Source organism: Dioscorea cayenensis, chromosome 8 (genome assembly GCF_009730915.1).
Source record: "Dioscorea cayenensis subsp. rotundata cultivar TDr96_F1 chromosome 8, TDr96_F1_v2_PseudoChromosome.rev07_lg8_w22 25.fasta, whole genome shotgun sequence".
Lineage (NCBI taxonomy): Eukaryota > Viridiplantae > Streptophyta > Magnoliopsida > Dioscoreales > Dioscoreaceae > Dioscorea > Dioscorea cayenensis.
Genome location: NC_052478.1, coordinates 13,839,256 through 13,857,190, shown reverse-complemented (window position 1 = coordinate 13,857,190; position 17,935 = coordinate 13,839,256). Strand labels below are relative to the sequence as shown.

Genomic DNA, 17,935 nt, shown 5'->3' with positions numbered 1-17,935 from the left:
GTTGAAGTGATTTTAGCATCTAGGGCTTAATTATGGCTAGGGACCTTCCCCCTGAACCAAAGGGTTAGGTCTACATATAGGAAGAGGATTTATCACTTGGAATCCCTAGAACTCATTGCAATTCTATACGAGTGCGAGGTTGAGAGATTGTTCAATTTCTCCTCCGGAACATGTATAGGGTTAGGCATGGTTGACCTTAGATTTGGGACCATGTATTAAAGGATCTCCACGACATTAATGCATTAGTTAGGAAGCATAATAGAGGGTTTTTGCACTTGAAACATTGTCCTAGGCGGATCAATATCCGAGTACCCCATTTATATCGATTGCCTTACCTCTCCTTTACTTGTGCTCTCTCTCTTGTCTCTTTTACTTTTGTTTTCATTACATCTTATCACACAAATCACTATTCATATTTCGCTTAGTTAAGAAATAATTTAAGTATTTTTTACTCCCTACTCCTTGTGGATACGATACCCACTCACCTGGGATTTTATTACTTCGACAAACCCGTGCACTTGCGGGACATACGCAAGCGGCGTTGTCACAAATGTTTGTTTTATTTCTTTTTGTTAGTTTTGTCACTTTTCAGGGTTTTGAAATGGTTGGTAGCTGTGTAATGCTTTTCCTTAATAATCTATTTTTGAAGTGTTGATTTTTTGGCGATTATCTCTTCTGTGGCTTTCTCTTGTGTTTGTTGTTTTTCTGTGTAAAATTTAAGGGATATTGCCAGGTCTTGGGTGTTTCAGGCTGAGCACGGGTAGAGCACACCCATGCTCACGCCGTGGTTTTCTCAGTTTTTATCTCGTGAAGCATTCCATGATGAACACGGGACGTACATGAGCGTGCTTACCAGTGAGCATAGTTTCGGTGCTCCTTACACGACCGTGCTTCATACCTTGGTCTCTTAGGGAATTTCTTGAGATGACCACAAGGAGGAAGCATGAGCTGAGCCCTATCGTGCTACCTCCCGCGTAGTTACCCTAAATAGCATGTGAGCACGCCTGTGCTAAGGGCGTGCTGGAGGGGGTGACCGGTTGGTTCCTCCCTCATCATTTAAAAACCTAGTCACCACCGATCGATTCTCTTCCCCGTTTCCCTTGTGCCTCCTCTTTTGTCCTTAACTGCCTTTGATACCTCTAAACTTTAGTGTTTTCTATTTTGATGAGATTAGAGGTAATGCACTCATGCTTAAATATATATTGAGCTGAAATTGCTTAAGGATAAGCAATGATTCAAGTGTGGGGGTATTTGATGAGTGTATTTTATATCATATATAGAGCTGATAAGGTTCATGATGGTGAAAGAGAGTGATCGTGATATGGTGTTGTGCATTGTCAATATACGGATCAAAGGCATGTGGAATAGTGTGGAATGTCAAGTTGATGAATCCACCTTGTAAATTATCGTATTTGAAGAGTCGGAGAAGGATGTGAATGAGCTACCAATATTTGTTGAGAAGCTTGACAAGACCCTTTTGCGTGTGAACTGCAAGTGCATGGGTTTGTCGAAGTAATAATACCCTGGTGAGCGGGTAGTCGTATCCACAAGGAATAGTGATCAGAAACACAAAGATTGCTATTTAACTAGAATGAAGATGAATCGATAGTGGTGTGAATAAAATAATTGAAAATAGAAATAAGGAAAGAAGAAGGAGGCGCAAATAAAAAATAGGAGAGGAAATCGACATAAATTGGGGCACCCGGACATTGCTCACCCTAGGACTATTGTTTCAAGTGCAAGACCAACCATTATGTTTATCAACTGATGCTTAGTAAGTCGTGGAAATCTTAAAACACACGATCCCAAAATAACAAGTATTATCAAAGTCAAGAGAGTGCTTCATCGCTTCGGCAAGGCGATATGTGATCTTTTCTTCTCCAATATGCAGTGTCATCTCGCTTCCATCCATGTCAATGAGTGTCTTAGAGGTGCGTAAGAATGGTCTCCCAAGAATTAATGGAACCTCCACATCTTCATCAACATCTATTACAACAAAATCTGCAGGAAAAATATACTTGCCAACTTTCACTAAAACATCTTCAATTATACCTCTAGGATGATGAACGGAATAATCGGCCAACTATAAAGTCATGCGGGTCGGTCTTGGCTATCCCAACCCCAATTTCTGAAACAATGTGTACGGCATGACATTAATACTAGCTCCCGAATCGGCCAAAGCTTTTTCTTCCCTGAAACCTCCTATTGCACATGGTATGATGAAGCTTCCCGGATCTCTCATTTTGTTTGGCAAATTTTTCTAAAGCATTGCCGAACAATTGCCTCCCAATACCACAACCACACTCTCCTCCATCTTCCTCTTGTTGGTCAAGAGGTCCTTCAAGAACTTTGTATAGCGAGGCATTTTGGACAACGCCTCAACAGACGGAATGTTAACGTGTAACTGCTTGAAAAGATCCAAAAATTTTCTATTTTGTTCATCAACTTGGTATTTCTTCAACCGTGCCAGATAAGGAATCCTTGGAGTGTATAAAGAGGGTGACACAGCTGGCCTCTTCTTCTTGTCTTGCACCTTATCTTTCGGCTTTTCTTGGGAAATTTTAGTGTTCTTCCCAGTGGGGGTTTTAGCTAGAAGAATTTCAGAATTGTTCTTAGTAGTGAGCTTTTCTTGAATCTCTCGAACACTCCTTAAAGTGGTCGCCTTCACTTGCTCTCTTGGGTTAGTCTCGGTGTTACTAGGCAAGCTTCCTAGAGGCCTTTCCGTCAATGACTTCACTATTTGTCCTAATTGATTTTCCAAATTGTGCAAGGAAGCAGTATGATTTCGGAGTGTTGCCTTTATGTTTTGGAACCTTGTGTCAATTGATTGAATGAACTTTGACAAAACCCTTTCTAATTCTGAAACTCTCTCCAGAATCGAAAGTGCTTATTGAAATCTTAGTGGGGCAGCGGCTTTTTGCTGCCCTTGGTTACTCCATGAGAGATTTGGATGGTTTCTCCATCCTTGGTTATAGGTGTTGCTATAAGGATTACCTTGTCCTTTTCCCGAATTGCCCATAAAATCTACTTGTTCAACTAGGGCTGAAGTAGTAATCGAGATAGGACAATCGGATGGCATATGCGAACCCCCGCAACCATCACAACTTGTGATTGTGGCTACCTTTAATGAAGTCAAAGTATCCAACTTCTTGCTCAATGCCTCTACTTGGGCTGCCAAGGATGTAACCACATCAATCTCATGGAGTCGGGCTACTTTCTTCTTGTCTCTTGCATTCCATTGGTAGCTATTTAAACCCATCTCTTCAATACATTGTAGGGCTTCTTCGGGTGTTTTGTTTCCCAATGTCCCCCCTGCAGCGACATCAAGAAGTTGTTTGTTGCTTGAGTTCAACCCATTGTAAAATGTGTTAATTACCACCCATTCGGGGAACCCATGTTGTGGACACTTTCACAAGAGGTCCTTAAATCATTCCCAAGTCTCAAATAAAGATTCAAGCTCCATCTGAACAAATGAAGATATCTCATTACGAAGCTTTGCTGATTTTCCTGGAAGGAACTACCTTGCAAGGAAAGCTTCAACCATTTCATTCCATGTTGTGATAGAAGCTCTTGGCAATGAATGAAGCCATTGTTTGGCTCTTCCCTTCAATGAGAATGGGAAAGCTCTTAAGTGAATTGCGTCATCCGAAACCCCATTAATCTTCAACATGTCGCATACTTCAAGGAAATTCTTAATATGATTGTTCCGGTCTTCATCGGCTAACCCGTTAAACTGTGCGGACTATTGAACCATTTGAATAAAACCCAGCTTTAACTCAAAATTCTGGGCTACTACCGGCGTCCTAACAATGCTCGATTGTGTCCCACAAAGTGTAGGCCTAGTGACATCTGAAAGTGTCCTTTGTTGCCCTCCTTGTTTTGCCATATTTTCATATTCTTCAACCTCTATTTCAGCTGGAAAATTCTATTCCTGCGCAGGTTCCTTGCTCCTTCTACGAAGTCTTCGCTCAATTTCAGGATCCTCTTCAACCAATGTCGAAGGGTTCCCTCGGGTCATAACCTGTAGCTGAAATCAATGAAAGAAACAATGAGAATGGCGAAAGAGAGAAATATGAAGTAGAAAAGTAAATGAAAATGTGAATGACTAAAGTAACCAAGTCCTAGTGTTCCTAATATCCCGTTCCCCGACAACGGTGCCAAAAACTTGACACGTCCGAATATGCGTGTAAACCGCAAGTGCACGGGTGTCGAAGTAATAATTACCCTGGTGAGTGGGTAGTCGAATCCATAGGGAATGGAAGTATTATTATTAACCACTTCTTAGTTATCTAGTCAGATTCAATGAATATGGTGGAATAAACTGATTGCAAGAATTAATTAGCAAACAAGTGAATGGACAAGAAAAGGAGTAGAGGAGTTCTCAATCACTAAAGATGAGGTACTCGGGCGATGCTCCCCTAGGATGTCTCGTGAGGCTTAAAGTTCGCTAAATGCTCCTAAACCAAGTCTATTGAGTGGAGTTAATCCAAGAACAAACCGGTCCTTGTCTCCAAGCAACCGATACTAGTCCCCTACAAGGTCCCGGCGGAGAAATCACACAATCTCAACACCTCACACCCCATATGACCGCACTAAACTTTAGGGAAACCTAAGAGAGACTAATTCCTAAATGTAGATCCAACCCTATTTCTCGGTGAAGGATCCCTAACCCCCTACAAGGCTTTGGCGGAGAAATCGAGCAATCTCATGCCTCACACCAAATATGGTTGCAAAGAGAAAAGGGAATATAGAGATAGGAAACACTTAATCGGAGAGGAAAGGGGACACTCCACTACCTCATGGCTCACCCTCTCAATCCTCTTTAACCTTAAAGTTCTAAATCTAATGGAGACCTCTCACATCAAAGTAATAAATCAAGCAATGTAAATCAATCACAAAGATCAACAACACATGCAAGCAATGAAATCACATGATTAAAACTCAAATCAACTAGGATTAACTAGGAACATAGAGCAAATCAATTCAAAATCATAGATCCTAGGGTTCACATGCCCAAATACCCATTAGGATTTAGCCCTCCATGGGCCTAGTTACAAAACAATGATGAATACAATGAAAAGCAATACAACCCATATATAAAAACCCCCTCGAATTCGTGCTGATTGGCCTTGATAGGTAGTTCCACGTCTTGAAGGGTTCCTCTCCGAAGCTAGGTCACCAATGGCTCCCCAAGTGCTATGATGGCAAAGGAACATATCAAAGTTGGTGAAGAACTTCCCCCAAATTGGCAAAGATCTCCTTCTCAAACCCTAGCTGACTTGTCCTCCAAGAACTCGCTCAAAGCTCCCCAAAATGTCCCCGAAAAATAGGACAAACGACCTATTTATAGCTTAAACCCGTGACTATCACGTGCCCGTGTGGAATTTCCATGCGCCCGCGTGGGCTGCAGAAATTTCCACGCGGGCACGTGAACAATAATTTTGCTACAATATTGCTACAGTAAAATTGCTGCATTATTTTCCTATAATACTTTGCTACAGTGTTTTTCCTCCATCACGGTCGAAATATTCTTCCTCTTGAGGCCACATAATCGGGCACACGTTCACTTGGCAGGCTAGAAGACTTTTCTTCATCGACGCGTCTTTATAAAGTCTTGCATCCTTCATAAAGAGGAGGAACATGAGGATGTGACTGTCTTCGTACCCTTCCACTAGTGAATTAACTTGAATTTGCTTGGAAGTTGGCACACATTCCCACGTCCTAAACTCCTCTTATGTCCTGGTCGTCGAATTACACAAAAGCTCTCAACATCGTGCCTTTCTAGCCTATCTTTGCTCCCTTTTACCTCTTCATGGAATCTACAACCTAATTACACAAAAGAACACCCAATAGACGAAATGAGACATAAACCATATATAAAATGATGCTCAATATATGTAAAACACATATAAAAACATGTTTACTCAAGCACTTATTAGCACTTCACTCTATTGTGACCGGAAAGAACTCTTGGAATGTGGAGGTAGGATAAATCACACCGGAGGGGAAAGAGGACATTCCGCTAACTCTCGACTCACCCTCTCAACTCTCTCCAATCTAGCATTGTCTAACCCTTATGGTGTGTCACTCATCCACAAAGGTTAACAAGATGGATTCTCAACCATGGTGTCACTCTAAGGGAAAATCAACTCAACAAGCATTCAAGATTGGAACTCAATTAAAACATCAATTAAAGAAAGCATAATAAAAGGTAAAAAAAAACAATATCATCCTAGGGTTTACAAGTCCAAGTACCCACTAGGGTTTAGCTCTCCATAGAGAGAAATATAATCAATAATGGAATCGAGAGTAAAGATATGCAATCCATGAATAAAACACCCTTGGTGTCCGTATTGATGGTCTTGTGGAGTAGCCGCGTCTTCTCCAAAGGTTCCCTCATCAGGCCTAGGGCACACCTCGCCTAATCGATGCCGACAAAAGCTTCCCTAATAACTATCTTCCAAAGGAACGCGGTGTTGAAAGCCTTAGAACCACTCCAAAAACTTAGCCAACGGCTCTCCAAACACTGGACATGAGCTGCTCTAAAGATAGTGAAAAGATGGGCAAAAGATGAGGAAAAGATTCTTAAAATGGTCTGAAGTCGCGACTTAAATAGGCTGGAATCGGGCATCCACACAGCCGTGTGGAATTTCCACACGCCCGTGTAAATTTGCAGGAATCGATTTTTCAGCGGCCTATGAACAGTAATGCCAAAAATACTCTTGAATCCACATTTTCATCGAGGCCACATGAACGGACATACATCCATGTGGTAAATCACGTTGCATATTCAATGAAATCACATTTGACGATAATCTTGCTAGCATTACCGGGCCGTGCGTGTCGTGCCCCCATCGCCGGTACCGCGCTAACCCGCCATTGCACAAGGGCAGTCCCCAACGGTGCCTCGCCGTCTGGCCCGGCAGGCGCGGTCTCGGTCACATGGGCATGGGGGCGGTCGCGCGCGCCATCGCCCGGGATATGGCGTGCACGGCCATGGCACGTCCGGGTGCCTGCCCGTTAGCCACCCGGACCTCGGTCGGTGGCCGGGCGGTGCTGCTTGGCGCTACATGGCGGCGTCGGCTCGACCTCGGCCACCCCGGTCTTGCCGCCGTCTGCATCGTGCGCTCATCCCGGTTCCGCTCAACGGCCGTTGCACAAGGGCGGTCCCCAACGGTGCCCCACCGTCCGCGGCGAGGCGCCGGTGTCCCTCTCGGTCACATGGGCGTGGGGCGGGAGCGCGGTGCGCCCCATCTCCCGGGACATGACGCGCACGGCCATGGCACGTCCGGTGGTCGGGTGGTGCTGCCACACTCGTGGCTGCGCCGCCCGGCCTTCGGCTACCCCGGTTTTGCCGGGCTGTGCGCGTCGTGCCCCTGTCCCCGGTTCTGCACTAACCCGCCATTGCATAAGGGCGGTCCCCAACGGTGCCTCGCCCGTGCGGGCGTGGCGCCGTGTCCCTCGGCGGAGTCTGTGGGGGTCGGCGCTGGCTGCGCCCTCATCGCCCGGGACATGGCGCGCACGACCATGGCACGTCCAGGTGGCTGCCGGTGAGCCACGCGGACCTCGGCCTTAGGCCGGGTGGCCTTAGCCGCATTCCATGGCGGCGCCTGATCCCTCGGTCACCCCGGTTCTGCCGGGCCGTTCGTGTCGTGCCCCTCTCCCCGCCGTTATGGTGTCGTGCTAACCCGCCATTGCACAAGGGCGGTCCACAACGGCGCCTCGCTATTCGCAGCGGCGCGCCGGTGTCCCTCTAATCGGTTTTTCGCCCGCTTACGTACCGCAAGGCACTCGCGGATCGACCCGGCGCATTAATTGAGGGCTCTGTGGCTCCGTTCACCTAGGCGCGCAAGTGCGGCTGTCCCGTCCCTCGTCATGTGCCTGGCCCCGAGCGCGCAAGCGCCGCATCCTCTCATGATCATGCTCGACGGAGCCTTCACGCCACGCCTCGGTGCCGACCAGCGTCGCCGCCCACATCACCCTCCACGGGGTGAGGCAGGAGGCTAGCGAGGGCGGCGCGTGTCGGATGACCGTTTCGGAGGGTGAGTGGTCCCGGACTGGCTTTCCCCGACGGGCCCGACGTCGTGCTTCGCGTCCGGCTGCGGGCGTCCCCTGCTCGGTCCCCGTACGCGCCCGCCCTTAGGGGCGAGGGCCCGTTGCTTGTGTTACCCGGATACCCGCCGTCGGCGGGAACACCGTGGCTCGGTCGATACCGGCGTTCGATCACCTCCGGAGGCGTGGCTCGTCCGCGCCCGTCCGGCGGCATTATTCCCGCGCCCCGCCCGCCCGTCACGCGGTTCACGCCCGTTGGAACTCAATGGGCGTGCGCCCCCGTCGACGACATGTGGCCGGGGCACCGGGAGCGCTCTCGGATTCGATGTCCCAATTGATGATCGGTCACGGGGGTGGGCGCCCGTCCCCTCCCGTCGTCCCCGATCTGATCGCGACACTCGCAGCGTCCCATCCCTCCGGGATTCGAAGGAAAGCGCGGTCGTCGCGCGTCCCCGGCGACACACCCGCCTCCCTCGCGTTTCCGAGTGGCCGGGGTGCGGTGCGTGGCCGCGGTGGGGCGCACCCGAGGCGCCCGCCCTGACGTCGCCCGTGGCGGTGCTATCGAGTTAATCCGCCAATAGTCATATGCTTGTCTCAAAGATTAAGCCATGCATGTGCAAGTATGAACTAATCGAGGGCGTGAAAAGCTGTAGAATGGCTCATTAAATCGATTATAGTTTGTTTGATGGTACACCGCTACTCGGATAACCATAGTAATTCTAGAGCTAATACGTGCAACAAACCCCGACTTCCGGAAGGGATGCATTAATTAGATAAAAAGGGCGACGGGCTCGCCCTGCTTACGATGATTCATGATAACTCGACGGATCGCATATTCCTAAATCGTGGCGGCACGTATCATTTAAATTTCCTGCCCTATCAACTTTCGATGGTAGGATAGGGGGCCTACCATGGTCAGGTGACGGGTGACAGAAAGAATTAGGGTTCGATTACGGAGGGGGCACGAAAGCGGCTACCACATCCAAGGAAGCGGCTAGCGCACAAATTACGCAATCGACGACGCGGGAGGTAGTGACAATAAATAACAATACCCGGACGCCCTTGGTGCTGGTAATTAGAATGAGTACAATCTAAATCCCTTAACGAGGATCCATTGGAGGACAAATGCGTGCCGGCAGTAGTGGTAATTCCGAGCTCAGATAAGCGTATATTTAAGTTGTTGTAGTTAAAAAGCTCGTAGTCGGACCTTGGGCGGGTCGGTCGAGTACGTCTCCCGAGGTGCACCCGCGCGTCCGCTCCCTCTACGGGTTACTTTGAAGAAATTAGAGTGCTCAAAGCAAGCCAGCGCTTTCTGGATACATTAGCATGGGATAACATCATAGGATTCGGTCCTATTGTGTTGGCCCTTGGGATCGAGTAATGATTAAGAGGGACGGTCCCGGGGCGTTCGATGTTCATAGTCGGAGATGAAATTCTTGGTTATGAAAGCGAACCAACTATGAAAAGCATTGTTGCTGAGGATGTTTTCATTTATCAAGAGCGAAAGTTGGGGGATCGAGAGCGATCGGATACCGTCCCTAGTCTCACCATAAGCGATGCCGAGCCGAGGATCGGCGGATGTTAGTTTTAGGACTCCTTGACGCTTTATGAGAAAATCAAAGTCTTTGGGTTCGCGGAGTATGGTGCGCCAAGGTTGAAACTTAGGAGGAATTGGCGGAAGGTCACCACCGAGTGGAGCACTGCGGCAATTTGACTCAACACGAAACTGCGAGGTCGGACATATGCAAGGATTAATGACGGTGAGCGCTACTCTTGATTCTATGGGTGGTGTTGCATGGCCGTTCCTAGTTGGTGGAGGCGTTTTGTCACGGTGTCGGAGAGTAACGAGACGAGACCTCGGCCACCTTGCTAACTAGCTCTGCGGAGGGAATCCCTCACGCCCGCGGCCCGGCTTCTTAGAGGACTGTGGCCCGTTTAGGCCACGAAAGTTCTGAGGCGATAGCGGATGCGTGATGCCCTTAGATGTTCACGGGCTGCAGCTGCTCTACACTAATGTATTCAACGAGTCTCTAGCCTTGGCCGGGCGAGGCCGGGTAATCTGTGAAAATTTCATCATGATGGGGATAGATCATTTGCAATTGTTGGTGTCGACGAGTCCTAGTAAGCGCAGCGGTCATCGAGAAGCTCGCGTTGACTACGATCCTACCGCTTTGTACACGCACCGCCCGTCGCTCCTACCGATTGAATGGTCCGGTGAAGTGTTCGGATCAGCGGCGGCATGCGGTCTCACCCGCCTGCGGCGATCACGAGAGAGTCTACGGCACCTTATTATTTAAGGGAAGGGAGAGTCGCTTTCGAGGTTCCGTGCGATTGAACCTGCGGAGGAAGGATCATTATCGAGATCCGCCTCAAACATGAGGCGAGCCCACGGCCGCCCAGCGTGGGGGTGCGTGCGCGAGCGCTGCGTCACCCGCCCAAGCTCGCGGTGTGCCGCGCGAACTCCACGCCCTTCAGCGCGGTGCCTGCCACCGGCGGTGGTGGGCGCAGCAGGCGGTTTACGACCCTATAGATGGCGGGAAGCGCCAGGGCGTCCCGGACCCGGCGCGAGTGGCGGGCGGAGGAAAGAAAGCAACAACTGGAGTCGCCGACTCGGCAATGGATATCTCGGCCTCTGCATCGATGAAGAAACGTGGCGAAATCGATACTTGGTGTGAATGCGGAATCCCATGAACCATCGAGTCTTTGAATGCAAGTTGCGCCCGAGGGCCACGCCGTGGGCACGCCTTGCTGGGCGGTGGCATGCGAGCGAGTCGATCCGGCGTCGGCGTTGCGAACGGAGGCGGCTCCCTCCGCACGGCGGGCGAGCACCGGTAGCTGCCCTCGGAGCGGGGCGGGCACGACAGCGTTAGACGGTCTCGCGCCGAGATCCTCGAGGTCGTCGCGCTCCGCAGCGGGGCAGGGCACGCGCGCCGCTACGCGGATGACAAAGGGCCGCGCGCGAATGGGGATGCCCCCTTCGCAGGGAGCCCTCGCGCCACGACGACAGGTCGGGGGCCACCTGCCGAGTTTAACGCTTAAATAAGTGGAGAAAAAGAAACTTCACGAGATTCCACTAGTAGCGGCGAGCACGGGAAGAGCCCAGCTTTGAGAATCGAGCGTGACGCTGCAATTGTAGTCTGACGTGGCGTCCTCGTGACGGACCAGGGCCCAAGTCCTGGAAAGGTGTGCTGGAAGGTGAGAGCCCCGTCGTGCCGGACTGCAGTCAGGCGTGTCGGTGGTCGGGTTGTTTGGGAAATGCAGCCCTAATCGGACGCATGGCATTCCGTCTAAGGCTGAATCTGAGGCGAGACCGATGTGAACAAGTACCCAGCGAGGAAAGATGAAAAGGACTTTGAAAAAGAAAAGTCAAAAGAGTGCTTGAAATTGCCGGGGAGGAAGCGGATGGGGGCGGGCCAGCATCTGGCTCGGCGGATCTTGAGCACGATGACCTGTCGCCACTTCGCTCGGGGCCGCCCGCCAACGAGCTCTCATTCCTGACGCGCCCAGCCAGGCGTGCCACCCGCAACGGGCGCGCTCCTGCCGACCCGCGAGCTCCCCATACAACCCGTCTTGAAACGCGGACCAAGGAGTCTTACATTTGTGCGATCCGACTGGCGCGGAAACCCAGAAGGTGCAAGGAAGCTGAAGGGCGGGATCCCCCTCGAGGGGTGCACCGTCGACCGACCCCGATCTTCTGTGAAGGGTTCGGGTTGGAGCATACTGTCTCGGACCGAAATAATGAACTATGCCCGAGGCGGGGCAAAGATAGAGGAAAACTCGGGTGGAGGCCAGGCGATCCGTCTGACATACAAACGTGCGTGCGTCGACTTGGGTATAGGGGCGAAAGACTAATCCGAACTCATCCGATGTTGGTTCCCTCCGAAGTTTCCCCGGGATAGTACGAGCCCGTCTTGTGAGTTCTACTCTGGTAAAGCCAGTGATTTTGAGGCATCGGGCGTCAGCGCCTCGGCCTATTCTCAAACTTTTAAATAGGTAGGACTGACGCATGTCTGCTCAGATGAGCCGCGCTCGCTGAATCGAGAGCTCTAAGTGGGCGCCATTTTTGGTGGCGAGGCAGCGATGCGAGGATGAACGGGCCGGGTTATGGTGCCCAAGCGTGCGCTAACCCGGAACCCACAAAGGGGTGTTGGTCGATCTAAGGAATGGGACGGAGCGGTGGTTATGGAGTCGAAAATCTTCTAAGGAATAGTAACAACTCACCCTGCCGAATCAACTAGCCCAAAAATGGATGGCGCTGCGCTTGCGCGATCCACCCCGTCCATCGGGGTGGCGCCATGCCGATGAGTAGGAGAAGCGGCCTGGCCGCTGTGAAGCTTCGGGGTGGAGCAGGGCGGGTGACGGTCGACGGATCTTGGTGGTATTAGTGAGCCCAGTCCACGACGAGCTCGAAGAAATCGGATAAAATTCCCGAGCCGGGGACGTGGCGGTGATGGGCGGCGTTAGGAGTCGAGAGCACGCGAGGGCCGAGGAAAGTTATCTTCGCATTCTGACCCGCCCTGACAAATGGCTCGGCGGGAGGTGGGGTCCAGCTGCTGGAAGAGCACCAGCGTCGGCGTGTGGTGTCCGGTGCCGTCGGGCGGCCCAGTGAAAATTCGGAGGACGAGTGCCGCCCATGCCGTCGTACTCATAACCGCATCAGTCTCCAAGGTGAATAGCCTCACGGGCGATGGAACAATGTGGGCAAGGGAAGTAGAAAGCGGATCCGTAACCGGAAAAGGATTGGCTTTGAGGGTCTGAGCACGGGGGTCTCAGCACCAGACCCGTCGGCTTCGGTGAACTATCGATGCGATCGCGGTGAGCCCAGCCGCCCGCGTATCGAGCCGAGACGCATTCGAGAATGGCCCAGCTGGCGGCGCTCTCCCGAGCGGGCCTTCCGGGCGTCGAACATCCGACTCCGAGACTCGTATGGACAAGGGGAATCCGACTTTTTAATTAAAGCAAAGCATTGCGATGGTCCCCGCGGATGCTCACGCGCAAATGTGATTTACTGCGATGCTGCTCGAATGTCAAAGTGAAGAAATTCAACCAAGCGCGGGTAAAGCGGGCGGAGTAACTATGACTCTCTTAAGGTAGCCAAATGCCTTGTCATCTAATTAGTGACGCTTTGATGAATGGATTAACGAGATTCCCGGTATCCACACTGCTATCATCGGCCAAAACCCCGACCAAAGGGAACGGGCTTGGCGGAATCAGTGAGAAAGAAGACCCTGTGAGCTTGACTCTAGTCCGACTTTGTGAAAATGACTTGAGGAGGTGTAGGATAAGTGGGAGCCCTTGGTGCGGAGGTGAACACCACTACTTTTAACGTTATTTTACTTGATACTGTAATGTGAGGATGAGGCTCTTTCCTCCTTTTGGCTCCAAGGCCGCGCCCCGTGCGTGGCTGATCCGGGCAGAAGACATTGTCAGGTTGGGAGTTTGGCTGGGGTGACATATCTGTTAAAAGATAACGCAGGTGTCCTAAGCTCAACGAGAACAGAAATCTCGTGTGGAACAAAATGGTAAAAGCTCGTTTGATTTTGATTTCCGATCGAATCTGGCAAAGTGAAAGCGTGGCCTATTGATCCTTTAGCTCTTCGGGTTTGAAGCTAGAGGGTGTCGGAAAAAGTTACCGGGGATAAGCGGCTTGTGCGCGCAAGCGTTCATAGCGAGCGTTGCTTTTTGATCCTTCTATGTCGGCTCTTCCTATCATTGTGACGGGCGGGAATTCACCAAGTGTTGGATTATTCACCCACCAATAGGGAACGTGAGCTTGGTTTAGACCGTCGTGAGACAGGTTAGTTTTACCCTACTAATGACCACGCCACCATAGTAATTCAACCTAGTACGAGGGGAACCGTTGATTCACACAATTGGTCATCGCGTTTGGTTGAAAAGCCAGTGGCGTGAAGCTATTGTACGGCGCCACGCCTCGCCGCCCGGAACCCCGACCAGCAGTAGGGGACCATGCGTCCCCCACGGGCCCGTGTCACAGGCAGATTCCCCCATGGCGGACCTGCCACGGGTGGCGGCCTCGAAGCGTGATTCCGAGCGGGTGGCGGGCTGAATCCTTTGCAGATGACTTAAATAGGCGATGGGCATTGTAAGTGGCAGAGTGGCCTTGCTGCCACGATCCACTGAGATCCAGCCCCTCGTCGCACGGATTCATCCCTCCCCCTCCCCCCTAACACATAAACCCCCCACATCCAGTCCGGCTAGCGCGGATAAGGTTAGACTTTGTACTTGTGCAAATCCGGGCTATCGACGGCAAAACGGTCTGGCGCCCATGACATCTCTTGCCATCACTTGAAACCCCTCACACCTCGGGGTGAATGAAGTTCAGCCGAGTTTGCCGGCGCCGGGCGAGCTCGTCCCCGATCGTCAGTGGCGGCACCACCGCAGGGCGCACCCGCCACATCACATGGTATCTCATGAAATGCCCCCGGGCCAAGTTTCACCGAGTTTGCACGCGCGGATCAACGGCTTCCGCGCCGGCGCTGCCATCTGACGAGTGGTAATGTCGTGTCGGGGCCGTCCGAGGACGGCAGTGGCATCCGGCCCTGCACCGCCCGTCGTTTGGCATCACATGAAAACATCTCGCCGCGGGACCACCGCAGATGCATTTGTAATTATAAAAAACCCCAAGGGGTGAAGTTTAACCAAAAACGCACGAGTGGATCAGGAGAAGGCACGTAGCGCGCCCGTCGCTTCGTGTGACGTCGCGTCGGTGCCGCCGGGGCCATCCGGGCGACGGCGGCATCCGCGGCGCTAACTCCATCGCTTTGTCCACATGAAAACCCCTCGGCAAAGTTTCTACAGATTTTTGGATGATCGTAGCCAATGTTCGATCGGGGGAGTATGCGTCGCCGTCGGGGGGGCCGGATGGTCGACTTTGGAATCTCGCCGCGAGAACATAAAAAACTCCAAGGGGTGAATTTTCACCAAACACGCACGAGTGGATCGGGAGATGGCAAGTAACGTGGCTGTGTCATCATGTGACGTCGCGCCGACGCCGCCGCGGGGAGCCGTCCAGACCAGCGACATCGGTCGGCGCTCCCGCCCCCATCGTTTAGCATCACACTTGAAAACCCCTCAGGCGAGTTTCACGATTTTGGATAATCATAGCCAATGTTCGATTAGGGGTATGCGTCGACATCGGGTGATGATCCGGTCGTTTGGAATCTCGCCGCGGACCATCGCGAGATGGATTTTTCATCATAAAACCGAGGGTGAGTTTCACCAAAACGCACGGTGGATCGGGAGATGGCACGTGGCGCCGCCTGTCGTCGTGTGGCGCCATGCGGCGCCGCGCCCGGTGCCGTCCGGCGAGCAAGATCCCGACCCGTCGTCCCCGCCCCATCGTTTGGCATCACATGAAAACACCTTGGGCGAAGTTTCACAGATTTTGGATGATCGTAGCAAATGTTCGATCCGGGGTATCGTCAGCGTCGCGGAGCTGACGTATCGACTCGACATTGGAATCTCGCCGCGGGACCATCGCAGATGGATTTGTCATCATAAAAAACCCCATGTGGTGAAGTTTTACCAAAAACGGACGAGTGGATCGGGAGATAGCACGTAGCGCGCGGGCGATCCCCAACGGTGCCCCGTCGTCCGCGGCGAGGCGCCGATGTCCCTCTCGGTCACATGGGCGTTGGGACACGGCCCTGGACAGTGTGCACGTCCGGGTGGCTGCGGTGAACCACCGGGACCTCGGCTGGTGGCCGGGCGGTCGCTGGCGGCTTCGGCGGCGCGCCCGACGCCCGGCAACCCGGTCTTGCATGGCGTCTTGGCGTGTGCCCCGTCCCGTTTCTCGCTAACCCGCCATTGCGGGCGGTCAGCGTGCCCGCCGTCTGCGGCGGGCGCGCGGTGTTCCTCTCGGTCGCGTGGGGCGTGTGGGCGAGGCGGCAGCGGCGATGCCCAGCCGCCCGGGGGCATGGCGGCGCCTGAGCATGGCATGTGCTCCGAGTGGCTACGATGAACACGCCCGGCCGTCGGCCAGCACTGGTGCCTTGCTGCCGTGCTTGGCGTCTCGTGCCTCAGTCGGTTCCACGCTAACCCGCCATTAGTACAGGGCGGTCAGCGATAGTCCCGCCCGTCCGCGGTGGTATGATGTCCCTCTCGGTCACACATGGAGCGTGCGGTGCGTGGCTGCCGCTCGGGTCCAGCGGCTGCCCGCTCAGTGCCGCTGCCACCGCGAGCTCCACCTCCGCAGCGGGCATGCCAGCCTCCGGCGTGCCCACCCGTGGCGCGGGCGCGCTCGGGCGCGGCCCGCGGAAGGCTCCCATACAGCCCGTCTTGAAGCGTGAGCAAAGTGCGGCATTTTATGCAGCCGCAATGGTAGTAGCGGAGCGGAAAGGTGCTGAGGAAGGCGGGCGGGATCCCTCGAAGTAGCACCGCCGACCGACGATCTTCTGTGAAGAGTTTCGAGTTGGAGCATGCTGTCACGGACCCGAAGATGGTAAACTATGCAGGCGGGGCGAAGCCGGAGAGGAAACTACTGGTGGAGGCCCGCGGCGTGCTGGCGATGCACGTCGTTCGTCGAGGCTTGGGTATGGGGACGAAGAGACTAGTCGAACCATCTAGTAGCTGGTTCCCTCCGAGTTTTCCCTCGGGATAAAGTGGAGCCGTCGCGTGAGTTCAATCGGGTCAAAAGCCCGATGATTCTAGAGGCATCGGTAGCGCCGCCTCGCCCTGTTCTCTGGAAACTTTAAACTAGGTGCGGTAGCGGGCACTGCTCACGGTGAGCCGCGGAATCGAGAGCTCAAGTATGCCGTGCCATTTTGGTAGCGGAAGGCGGTGATCGCGGGATGAACCAGGAAGCCGGATACTGATTGCCCGAGAGCAGCTAGGCAGGAACCCTGAGGTGTTGGTCAGTGTCTGACGACGGTGGTCATGGAGAGTCGAGAAATCCGGCTAAGGGTGTGTAACAACTCACTGCTTGGATCAACTAGCCCCGAAAATGGATGGGCGGAGGCGGTGCGACCACGCACTGCCATCGGCGGCGCTGCTCTGCGGTGGTGGGAGGCGCGGTGGCCGCGCGGGCAGGCGCCGAAGCCTTGAGGCCCGGTAGATGCCGCGGTCGCGAGTGTAGTGGTAATGTAAATGTTCAAATGTAGGAACTGAAGAAGCGAGAAGAGGAAAAGGTTCCTTATGGCGACACTTGCACATGGGTTAGCCGATCTAAAAGGGAGACGAGGGAGGCCCGGCATGAGGAAGCGCCAATGCAGCGTCTCGAGCTCCGAAAGGGAATCGGGTTAAAATTCCCGAGCAGGCGACGTAGCCGCTACGCGGTGGCGGTGGGGGCGTCGGAGAGCGCCGCCAGAGCTCGGGGAGGAGTTATCTTTTATGCTTGACGCCCACCACAGGCGGCTCGGCCGGAGGAGTTATCTTTTGTAGCGGTCGCGGTGATCCATTGAGTGCTGGCCCGTGCCGATTGAAAATTCGGACGACGTGCCATGCAGCGAGTGGTGTTACTCATCGCACTCGTCGGTCTCCAAGGTGAGCGACCCTCGGCCACGATGGAACAATGTAGGCGAGGAAAGTGGCAAAGATGGATCCGTAGCGGAGGAAAGGATTGGCTCACGAGGTTGGACCGCGTCGGCCAAGAATCCATCGATGTCGACGGACTGCACGCTGCAAGTCCGTGTGCCAGGCGGGCGCACTCGTCATGCCGGCGTAGGGATGGACCGCAAACGGCCCGTGCCGCTCCCGCGCGGCAGCGGGCTTTCTCCGGCGTCGAGCGGCCGACTCGAGGCGGAATACCGGACAAGGGAGTCCAGGGCCTGTTCAAATTAAAGGCTCAGCGTTGCGATGGTCCCTAGCGGATGCTCATGCAATGTGGTTTCTGCCCGATTACTCTGAATGTCAAAAGTGGTATGGT

At 53.2% G+C, this 17,935-nt stretch overlaps 1 non-coding gene and 1 pseudogene across 1 annotated transcript; both read left to right on the top strand.

Moving 5' to 3' along the window:
* Window positions 1-3,389: 3,389 nt before the first annotated feature.
* LOC120268001 lies at window positions 3,390-3,496 on the top strand. Its single transcript, XR_005538671.1, has one exon. It is a non-coding gene; the product is annotated as a small nucleolar RNA R71 (small nucleolar RNA).
* A 7,163-nt stretch (window positions 3,497-10,659) lies between these two features.
* LOC120268177 lies at window positions 10,660-10,810 on the top strand (annotated as a pseudogene).
* The last annotated feature ends 7,125 nt before the right edge of the window (window positions 10,811-17,935 follow it).